A 9,332-nucleotide genomic window follows, 5' to 3' on the forward strand; every position below is an offset into this window, starting at 1 on the left:
GTTGGAGCCAAAGATGTACCTCATAACAAAAAAAAACAGTTTGCCACACAGCACCATTCAATTATTAAGCCAAAGACATAAGGTCATTTTACACCATGCCCAAACCAGACGCGTCATGTGCTTTGCAAAATAAATGTACACATACATGTTATTCAATCATTGCATCCATACTGCCAACGAGCGTCTGCGTTGCCAGGCGCTAAAATAGAAGTTGATTCTATTTGTGTCGCAGAACGCGCTGCAAGTCCTGCCTCTCCTATCTCCTCATTGGTTTTTAGAAGCATATACCCATGTGCCATCTTCTCATTGGTTTTTAGGAACATATACCCATGTGGGTGATTGAAAGATGAATTGAGGTCGGTTGTGGTAAAGCACCTTTTATGAATGCTAAGTTGCCAATCTCCATATAAAGTCCCAAGAAGAAAAAGAAGCCTGGATTGAGAGATGACTAGAAACGATTCGGTTGACCGTTTTATGTGTGGATTAATTGTCTGAGGAGAGGATCTTGCACTTCAGGTCAAATAACAACTCAACGTTTATATCTCAGGACAAATTAGCTAGCAACAGCAAGCTAGCTAGTTAAATAGGACAAATTAGCTAGCAACAGCAAGCTAGCTAGTTAAATAGGACAAATTAGCTAGCAACTGCAAGCTAACTAGCTAAATTGCCGTAAATGTTTAATGCTTTTCAACCTGTCCCCAAATTAATATAATTGGGTCAGAGTTTGTTTTGATATTTCAACCTGCATGTTGTGATCGTATTTGGTGTGGGGGGACAAAATCAATTTGCGCACGCACGCACGCATCTGGTTTGCGTATGTGTATACAGTCATCTTGTCACTTTGTCATGCAAAAACAAGAATACTAAAATGGCTTTTTGTAGATCAATACTTCTATGTAAAAGTCACTTGATAGTCACATGGTAATAGAGGTACAGCATCCTTGAGGAATATCAAAATAAAAACTAGAGACAAGATCATAATCTCCCCTTTTTTTACATTTCCAAAACAAAGAAAAAAATATGAACTATGCCGTATTATTTTCTTAGGGTAATATATTAACATTTTAAGATATAAATAATGTTTAGACCACTTTGAAAGTTGCATTGAGTTTGCTCAGACAGTGACATACTGTAGGTTTTGAGACTAAGGGTCCCAGTATTCAGCCCAGGTCCTTGTAGATAGAAGCATAGCGTAAGAAGAGACAGACCAGTGTGGATGAGAGAGTTTACTGAGGGGGCCAGGCTGACTTGTACATCCTCTCCTCCAAGGTCTGTGGAGGAGAGGAAAGATTTGGGTTGGGCTGAACCATGGCTGCTACACATGGGGGGAGTTGGAGATGGGTACATCCAGGAGGGCAGCAGTTTCAGACAGAGACAGTGATCTTCGAGGAAGAGGACACCCCTTAGGTAGTGTGCAATGGAATCTCTAACATACTCATTGGCGGCTGGACTGGCTGGGAGGATACATAGAGGATACTACCATCCCCCATGCTTCATAGAGCATGGGGGATATAAGGATCCTTCGGGGGGCATAATCCAATGTGTCACCCTTGGGTGAGTGTGCATCCATCCCATCCTAAACAGTACAAAGTCTGTGTGTTAGTAGAGATGTGTCAGTATAAAAACAGAGAGAGAATGGAGTAACAGAGGGTGATAAAGATCCTGTGTTGTGTGAGTGTGGACATGGAGTGGACTCTGTGTGTTTACTCTGGGTCAGGACTGTCTTCTGTGGGTGGCGGCACGTTGGCCTGCTTGTATATGAACGTCAGTAGGAAGAGCGCAATATCGTGTGAGACCCAATAGGCTGTATGTGAGGTCACCGCTGACCAATGGCGGCTCTCCACAAGGCCCTCACGGAGTTCAAAATCGATGCGGCGCTCTATTTCCACTGTAGAACAGAGATAGATTCACTGTGGGAATACATTTTAGACCATCTACTGTATACTGCACAAACTTAACTGCTACAGATTCAAAAGGGTAATTAACTCTGTGAATTAGCATTATGTATTCATTCTCCTCTTTATATATATACAAACTCTGTGGGGGGGGGGGTCAAGGGTGGCAAATATTATGAAAAGGCACTTGTTATTACATGGACTACAATACAATTATTCCTGAAAGTGTAATTGGGGTTGAAATGCAGCTGAACTAACCTGAGGGGTCTGTGAGGGTGGTGGGAGACAGGGACAAGGTGGACGAAAGGCAGTAAGCTGATTGGCTGTCGACTGTCCTCTTCGGCTCCTCTCCCTCTGGAGTCCCGCCCTCGATGCCAAAGGACACACCGGAGGGCACGGAGCGGGAGAACCGGGAGAACAGTATCCCTCCTATCCCCTTCCATATACTGTTACCTATACTGGCCGCTCCTAGACAGAGAGCGAAGACGGAAAGACAGCGAGAGAGAGCAAGACACACAGAGAGAGGGAGGGAGAGCAAGACACACAGAGAGAGGGAGGGAGAGACAGCGAGGGAGAGCAAGACACACAGAGAGAGGGAGAGAGCGAGGGAGAGCAAGACACACAGAGAGGAGGGAGGGAGGGACAGCGAGGGAGAGCAAGACACACAGAGAGAGGGAGGGAGAGAGCGGGAGAGCAAGACACACAGAGAGAGGGAGGGAGAGACAGCGAGGGAGAGCAAGACACAGAGAGAGAGGGAGGGAGAGACAGACACAGAGAGAGAGGGAGGGGAGAGCAAGACACACAGAGAGAGGGAGGGAGAGACAGCGAGCGGGAGAGCAAGACACACAGAGAGAGGGAGGGAGAGACAGCGAGGGAGAGCAAGACACACAGAGAGAGGGAGGGAGAGACAGCGAGGGAGAGCAAGACACACAGAGAGAGGGAGGGAGAGACAAGCGAGGGAGAGCAAGACACACAGAGAGAGGGAGGGAGAGACAGCGAGGGAGAGCAAGACACAGAGAGAGGGAGGGAGAGACAGCGAGGGAGAGCAAGACACACAGAGAGAGGGAGGGAGAGACAGCGAGGGAGAGCAAGACACAGAGAGAGGGAGGGAGAGACAGCGAGGGGAGAGCAAGACACACATAGAGAGGGAGGGAGAGACAGCGAGGGAGAGCAAGACACACACAGAGAGAGGGAGGGAGAGACAGCGAGGGAGAGCAAGACACACAGAGAGGGAGGGAGGGAGGGAGACAGCGAGGGAGAGCAAGACACACAGAGAGGGAGGGAGAGACAGCGAGGGAGAGCAAGACACACATAGAGAGGGAGGGAGAGACAGGGAGGGAGAGCAAGACACACAGAGAGAGGGAGGGAGAGCAAGACACACAGAGAGAGGGAGGGAGAGCAAGACACACAGAGAGAGGGAGGGAGAGACAGCGAGGGAGAGCAAGACACACAGAGAGAGGGAGGGAGAGAGATTCATTTCAGACAGGGTGTGACAAAGGTGAGTGAAGTGGACCCTAGACTCTAGACATCCGGGTTGCCTCCCCGGCTCCGGCTTAACAGGTTTGTAAGTAAGAGAAGGTCAGTTTGGCATAGAGGAACTACGTCACTACCTTATCCGCTTGAATAAAATACTAAATATTATCTAGCAAGATGAAAATATTATTTTTTAATGAGTGCAACTAACTTCACTAAAACCGAAAAAGCTTTTCCCTGACAAATTTGGTTTCCAATCGCGACGTTCTGGCATGTCTGCCTCGTGATTTGTTGGGAGAGTTGTCTCTCGGAAGAGGATCCACCCTCTTCTGCTTATGAAAGTTGCCAAGAGTCCGTCATTGAAACCAGACCCTAATCTGTTGCCTAGAGTGGAGTTTTGGAGACTAACCCAGTAGTATGGCTCTGGTCTTTACATGCTCTCTCCACAAGACAGCAGTGTTGCCTATGTCATAAATGATCCGACAGGTGGGTCTGTGAGGGAAATGCTGTTGAGTGAGTCCAATAATAGATGACAACTCCATCACAAGAGGCTGAGTACATGCTGATGTACTTTTGAATGGAACCATCTGCTTTGTCTGCTCAGGACATGTTGTGCTGTCTACAAATATCTGCTGTACAAATGATTGACTGGAAAATCTATGGGAACCTGCTGAGTGAGGTAATCTTACAATGAAGTTTAATTCTATCCCTTCTAGCTTTGGACCACCTCGAGTGTGAATCTGCATCATGTGCACAGGTAATGAAGGCACTCATATTCAAATATTTAAGTTAATAATAATGTGCACGGTGATTAAAGGCAAAAAGGTTCTATACAGAGAATCAACCAGAGGACTGACAGACGTACCCAGAATGCTGGCCTTGCCCATGCTGGCGATAGACTCTCCGTAGTATTTCCTGGCCAGGACAGGGGAAGTGGAGGGGCTGGGGATGCTCTCTGTGTCTGTGTTGATGAAGGTTGGCCGGATCTCATCGTATGGCGTGGGGTCTACAGCACTACACCTGGGAGAAGAAAAACACCTGTCACTGTCCGTACAGAAAGTAGTAGTTTCAGCAGATTCACCTTGGGAGAATGAATGATCTCTTACCAGTGTATATGTGCAGGTCCAATGTTGCTGTAATGTTTAAGGATGAGGGGCTCCAGTCTGTAAGCCTGCAGCAAGGACAAACCAGTCACAGTCAGTCTAGCACCTTGTCTTTCCTCTGATCAGGAAAAAACCCTGGGTCAAATCAAATCAAATCAAATTTTATTTGTCACATACACATAGTTAGCAGATGTTAATGCGAGTGTAGCGAAATGCTTGTGCTTCTAGTTCCGACAATGCAGTAATAACCAACAAGTAATCTAACTAACAATTCCAAAACTACTGTCTTATACAGTGTAAGGGGATAAAGAATATGTACATAAGGATATATGAATGAGTGATGGTACAGAGCAGCATAGGCAAGATACAGTAGATGGTATCGAGTACAGTATATACATATGAGATGAGTATGTAAACAAAGTGGCATAGTTAAAGTGGCTAGTGATACATGTATTACATAAGGATGCAGTCGATGATATAGAGTACAGTATATACGTATGCATATGAGATTAATAATGTAGGGTAAGTAACATTATATAAGGTAGCATTGTTTAAAGTGGCTAGGGTCTAATCATCCTGTAAGTGAAATTTTAATGTTTGTGGTTATAACACATTTCTGTGTTCCATTCATGTGCTGTTCTAAGTAACTAATTTCTGTGTTCCATTCATGTGCTGTTCTAAGTAACTAATTTCTGTGTTCCATTCATGTGCTGTTCTAAGTAACTAATTTCTGTGTTCCATTCATGTGCTGTTCTAAGTAACTAATTTCTGTGTTCTTGCAAGTGGCAGACTGTACAAATCCTCACTATCAGTAGCTGCGATTTGGCAGTACGCTCAGATCTTGTTTTGAGAACGAACGAAAGATCTCAGTTTCAAGGTCTCAGCTTAGAGAGGAGAAGCCTCGTGAGGTGTTGGTCTGTCACATGTTATGAACCAGTATTGGTCTGTCACATGTTATGAACCAGTATTGGTCGTCACATGTTATGAACCAGTATTGGTCTGTCACATGTTATGAACCAGTATTGGTTGGTCACATGTTATGAACCAGTATTGGTCTGTCACATGTTATGAACCAGTATTGGTCGTCACATGTTATGAACCAGTATTGGTCTGTCACATGTTATGAACCAGTATTGGTCGGTCACATGTTATGAACTAGTATTGGTCGGTCACATGTTATGAACCAGTATTGGTCTGTCACATGTTATGAACCAGTATTGGTTGTCACATGTTATGAACCAGTATTTGTCACATGTCTGTCACATGTTATGAACCAGTATTGGTTGGTCACATGTTATGAACCAGTATTGGTCTGTCACATGTTATGAACCAGTATTGGTCGTCACATGTTATGAACTAGTATTGGTCTGTCACATGTTATGAACCAGTATTGGTCTGTCACATGTTATGAACCAGTATTGGTCTGTCACATGTTATGAACCAGTATTGGTCTGTCACATGTTATGAACCAGTATTGGTCGTCACATGTTATGAACCAGTATTGGTCTGTCACATGTTATGAACCAGTATTGGTCTGTCACATGTTATGAACCAGTATTGGTCTGTCACATGTTATGAACCAGTATTGGTCTGTCACATGTTATGAACCAGTATTGGTCTGTCACATGTTATGAACCAGTATTGGTCTGTCACATGTTATGAACCAGTATTGGTCTGTCACATGTTATGAACCAGTATTGGTCTGTCACATGTTATGAACCAGTATTGGTCTGTCACATGTTATGAACCAGTATTGGTCGGTCACATGTTATGAACCAGTATTGGTCTGTCACATGTTATGAACCAGTATTGGTCTGTCACATGTTATGAACCAGTATTGGTCTGTCACATGTTATGAACCAGTATTGGTCGGTCACATGTTATGAACCAGTATTGGTCTGTCACATGTTATGAACCAGTATTGGTCGGGCACATGGATGAAACAAAACGGTAATGATTCATTATGCTAAATCATGCAAATATAACTTGTCTGTGTATAGCTGTATATAAAGACAACTGCCCCAGGCAGAGCTCCTGATTGACATGTGTACTGTGGCGCATTGAGTTGGTTGGAACCTCTCCAGCGCGCTGACAATAAACTGAATGATTCATTTAAGATTGACTTCGAGTGTCCCTGTGTATGAATTTTCCCAACAATCCTTAAGATGATAAAGGCTCTTAGATAAGCATAAAGGAGCTGTGAGGTAAGGGGAATGGCAGGGCTAGAGAGAGACAGACAAAAAAACGAAGTCATTCAGTTCTCCAGGACTGTAAAGAATAGTGTGTGTGTTTGTCTGTCTCTGTGTCTCACCACGGGGTCTGTAGGGTGGAAGACGTTGAAGAGCCTCTGGCAGATGCAGCGAGGCAGAATGTGGTCCTGTTCTCCACTGTTCCCTGGTCTAATCCCTCTCAGGGCCAGGAACACCACCAGGGGAGAGCCCATACAGAAGGATTCTCCACCTGGGGAAGAGGAGGAAACAGACACCATCTTTCCTTCAGTAATTTGCTTAGTCATCTTGTTATTTTCTGCCATTATCACCCTGGATCCTGTGTCCCGGGTTGAAGGTATTGCTTTTGAGCAGTTAGCAGTGTACCTAAAATTTCAGAGCAGGGGGTGCTAGCGGTTTGGAGGCTTCCAGGCCTTGAAGATGATCTTCCAGCTCTAGTAACCTGAGGAGTAGAGAGTGAGTTTCAGTAATACTGTTAGTATTCAGACTGTTAACAAAATACCTACACCACTCACACCCCACTCCTTCCTACACACACATTACCTAACTGTCTGTAGAAACAGTTTAGGTGGCCATCTCAACTGTGACAAAGAAACAAACCACACACACACACACACCCCACTACCTACCACCATGCCTACCGGTTCCTAGCGAGCTCCAGCTGCTCCAGCAGGCGTCTCTCCTCGTAGGAGACCCATCTCAGGTCCAGCTCCTCCTCCAGCTCCTGGTGCTCCTGCAGACAGAACCTCACCAGGTCCCAGCCTGTCATGATGTCAAAGGTGATCACGCAGCCCAGGGAGTGCGACACGATGGACACCTTGCCCCTCTTCTCCTCAAACTCAGGGTTCCTGAAGCAGAACAGGGTGTAGATTCGGTTCAGCTCTGACGTCAGGCCCCTTGTGATCTGGAGATGAAGAAAGGGTGGTATCAATTAGCCAGGGCCAATACGGTTGTCAAGTGAGATGAAGACTTAAACCCAATGTGTGTGTGTTTCAGTCTCACCTTGTCCCTGTACAAGGGACTGGTGTCGTACATAATGTTCCTGGCACTGCTGTTGAGCAGGTCTCTCACACCTCGCACCTCGCACCTTGTCTGGGGGGATGGAGTCCACCGTATCTACAGATTCACACGATTCAACCATCAATAACATATACAAATATATGTCTGACTGTGGATAAGAGTAAGCCTTCGTTAATCCTCTATACTTCTACAGATCTATTTGTATTCAGATCAACCTTCCATTCACTTGGCTAAAACAGTTAAGGCCTAAGACCTGTATAGATGTTGAATACTCAGTACTGTATGTGCATTGTAGACAGAATAGGAAATTAAAGGGTGTAGGAGACAGGACAGGAGTAGGGCAGAGGACAGCACACGGAACTCCATGTGAGGGATGTAGCCTATCCGTCTGGCTTGTGGTTCCACAAGTGTGACCTAAATTCAGCATGCCATCACAAGGTGGGTGTCACCTCCTGGAAGCTAGTGGACGACAGCAGCTGCTCTCTCAGCTCAATTGGGATCAAGGACACACTGCGCACGAGCAAACACACCCCTTACCCCCATCCAGTGCCAGTTTGGAGTGCCACTCCACAGGCAGGAAGTCCAGATACTCCTCTGTGTGCTCTGAAAAGTGCTTCTCCTCCATCTTCCTTACTGCCTCCCTTAGCCTGGACACACAGACACAGATGTCAAAGACGACACACACAGACAGTTTAATTGCTATGTGCATAAGAATAGTTTCTTGCTGTTCGGTCTTGAAAATGGTCTTATTCTCTGGATAGCCTTTAATCTACGTGTCCTAAAGCTCTAAAAACAGAGACAAACAGGGCATCAACCTAACATCACATTTCATTGCAAGTAATCATCTTCGCAGCAGGCTACCAAACGGTACCTCATTACCTCTGGGTGAATGATTGAATAGCTTTACAATGTGGTCCATACACTGTCTACTAGTCTACCCCTCTCCAAGTCAACCAGGGAATCCTTTGTGCCTTGTGTTTGCTCTGCCTTTCACTTTAATGACTGTGTTTGAGAGGGATGACGTGTGTCCATTTCACCACTCACTGACGCAGTCCATTTACTCTCAATGGCTGCTAGCAGGCTACGTTAGTGTACTATGTTAGATACACAAACAATGGGAGAGTGGCTGCTGTTGACATAACAGGGACGACCTGGGAGTGACATCGGCCTTAGGTGAACTGGTCTGTGACTCTGCCTGTCACTAATGCAGTCTTTCATGCAGTCTTTCTGGTGGGCTTCTATGCACCTGTATAGTAGGTGTTTATGCTAAAGAGGCTAGCAGGATAACCTAGCGTGGGCTAGCACAGTTTATCTCAAGTGGCTAACTGTACTGGCTTTAATGGTCTTAACGCAAACCCCCTCTAACACATGAGGAGGATCATACAGAGAGGCTGTCCTTACTGCCCTGCCACTCAGAACAAGCAGCCATTATTCTTAGTGGAGAGGTGAGAGGTATGGAAGGAGAGATATGGAAGGAGAGGTATGGAAGGAGAGGTGAGCGAGGAGGTATGGAAGGAGAGGTGAGAGGAGAGGTATGGAAGGAGAGGTGAGAGGAGGGGTATGGAAGGAGAGGTATGGAAAGAGAGGTGAGAGGAGAGGTATGGAAGGAGAGG

General features: G+C 45.7%; 1 pseudogene; it reads right to left on the reverse strand.

Annotated features, from left to right (window-relative positions):
- Positions 1 to 1,703: 1,703 nt before the first annotated feature.
- Positions 1,704 to 8,595, reverse strand: LOC112255771 (annotated as a pseudogene).
- Positions 8,596 to 9,332: the final 737 nt, after the last annotated feature.

The sequence above is a fragment of the Oncorhynchus tshawytscha genome, linkage group LG08, assembly GCF_018296145.1.
Source record: "Oncorhynchus tshawytscha isolate Ot180627B linkage group LG08, Otsh_v2.0, whole genome shotgun sequence".
Classification (NCBI taxonomy): Eukaryota; Metazoa; Chordata; class Actinopteri; order Salmoniformes; family Salmonidae; genus Oncorhynchus; species Oncorhynchus tshawytscha.